This window comes from Portunus trituberculatus, chromosome 2 (assembly GCF_017591435.1).
Source record: "Portunus trituberculatus isolate SZX2019 chromosome 2, ASM1759143v1, whole genome shotgun sequence".
Classification (NCBI taxonomy): domain Eukaryota; kingdom Metazoa; phylum Arthropoda; class Malacostraca; order Decapoda; family Portunidae; genus Portunus; species Portunus trituberculatus.
This window is the reverse complement of record NC_059256.1, coordinates 6,542,358-6,544,857: the sequence shown is the minus strand read 5'-3', so window position 1 is coordinate 6,544,857 and position 2,500 is coordinate 6,542,358.

Sequence of the window (2,500 nt, the reverse complement as noted above, 5' to 3'; positions counted from 1 at the left end):
CTTGTTAACATGTCACTAGAATCACAAAAAACCCTTAAAAACACGTCACTTCAACTAGAGCCTTAAAAACCCGTGTCACTTCAACTAGAGCCCAGGTCCGGACGGTTTAGCACGCACGGTTTAGCACGGACGGTTTAGCACGCACGGTTTAGCACGGACGGTTTAGCACGGACGGTATAGCACGCACGGTTTAGTACGCACGGTTTAGCACGCACGGTATAACACGCACGGTTTAGCACGCACGGTTTAGCACGGACGGTTTAGCACGCACGGTTTAGCACGCACGGTTTAGCACGCACGGTTTAGCACGCACGGTATAACACGCACGGTATAACACGCACGGTTTAGCACGCACGGTATAACACGCACGGTTTAGCACGCACGGTTTAGCACGCACGGTTTAGCACGCACGGTATAGCACGCACGGTTTAGCACGGACGGTATAGCACGCACGGTATAACACGCACGGTTTAGCACGCACGGTTTAGCATTACATTGAAATGAAGGGTGTATTGACATGAGCTTGGTGTGGGAGACGTGCTTCAACATGCCAGCCCTAAGACTCAAACCAAGGCAGCAATGGTGGTGTGGTGTGGTGTGGTGTGGTGTGGTGTGTGGCCGCCTCACTCCACACAGCCAGTCTCTCCTATGTGTGGTCATTAAGAGGGCGGAACTGATCAAATGTAAAGTTTTGTGAGATAATGATTTGTGAGTGAGGTGTTGAGTATGTGTGTGTTCAGTGTTGTGAGTCAGTGTGTGTGTTGTGAGTGGTGGTGGTGATGGTGGTGGTGCATTGACAAGACAAGGCGACACCATAGCGGATGTTGACAGGAACACCACACACCACATTATTATTATTATTATTATAAATATTGCTAAACTAAACTAACTTATCCTAACTTAACTTCTGACAGTCTTCAATCTCTTTCTATCTTTCATCGCTATTTTCATGCTGACTGCTCTACTGATCTTGCTGACTGCGTGCCTCCCCTCCCCTCTCCTCCCCGACTCTCGCTGCACAAGGCTTTCTTCTTCCTCTCATCCCTACTCTGTCCACCTCTCTAATGCAAGAGTTAACCAGTACTCTCAATCCTTCACCACTATTCTGTCCACCTCTCCAATGCAAGAGTTAACCAGTACTCTCAATCCTTCACCACTATTCTGTCCACCTCTCTAATGCAAGAGTTAACCAGTACTCTCAATCCTTCACCACTATTCTGTCCACCTCTCTAATGCAAGAGTTAACCAGTACTCTCAATCCTTCACCACTATTCTGTCCACCTCTCTAATGCAAGAGTTAACCAGTACTCTCAATCCTTCACCACTATTCTGTCCACCTCCCTAATGCAAGAGTTAACCAGTACTCTCAATCCTTCACACCTTTCTCTGGCACACTCTGGAACTCCCTGCCTGCTTCTGTGTCTCCACCTTCCTACCACTTCACTTCTTTTAAGAGAGAAGTGTCGAGACATTTGTGCCAAACTTTTAAGAATCTTGCAGTTCCAGTAGGCCTTTTTTTTTTTTTTAGTCTTTTATTGCCCTTAGTTAGTTTCCCTTTGTTAAAAAAAGACAAAACAAATTATATATATAACCTAGTGTGACCTAAGCTAAATTAACCTAACCTAACCTAACTTGGGCAAAGGCAAATTAACTTAACCTAACCAAAGACAACCCAAACAAAATCTAACCGTACGAAGTGTTTTTAGTGAAGTTTATCCTCTCTCGTACCGTTTCCCGTTTTCTTTACGATGAGTTCTCGTTTTACACGAATGAATAGTGTTTGTTCTTTTGTTTGTACCTAACCCTTACCACCACCACCACTACTACTACAATGGCAAGAACTCTCTCTCTCTCTCTCTCTCTCTCTCTCTCTCTCTCCGCCGGAAATCCGTAGAGACAGCGGGAGAACTATGACGCAAAAAGGAAGGCGAGAGAGGGAGAGGGAGAAGGGGGGAGGGAAGGAAGAGAGAAATGATTTGCATATAATAAAAATAAGAGGAGGAGGAGGAGGAGGAGGAGGAGGAGGAGGAGGAGGAGGAGGAGGAGGAGGAGGAGGAGGAGGAGGAGGAGGAGGAGGAGGAGGAGGAGGAGGAATACAAAGGAAAGACCAAGCAACAACAGACCCTGGGGTCCTTACTAGGCTGCTTGGTTAACTATTCTATACTAACTACACAGTGTGAGAGACAGGACAGGAAAGCAGAAGGCTCCTCCCCACCCACCCATCCCACCAGCCGAAGCCGGCCGGAAAAGGAAAGGCACCATGTGGTATTGAAAAACCAAATGGAATTTTAGAGGATAGAGAAAGGAAGTTGTAATCTACGTCTACTCTTGTTTGTGGGGACTATGTAGATGCTTGACGGTTATGTAGTGTGGTGAATGTGCGTGTGGGTGGAGTCACAGTGTGGATGTCGGAGGGGTGGTGCGGCAGCCTTGCCTGGCGCTTTCAAGGAAGGCAGCAGTCAATCAGGCCCCAGCTCCGTTCACTCCACTGAGTAAGCGT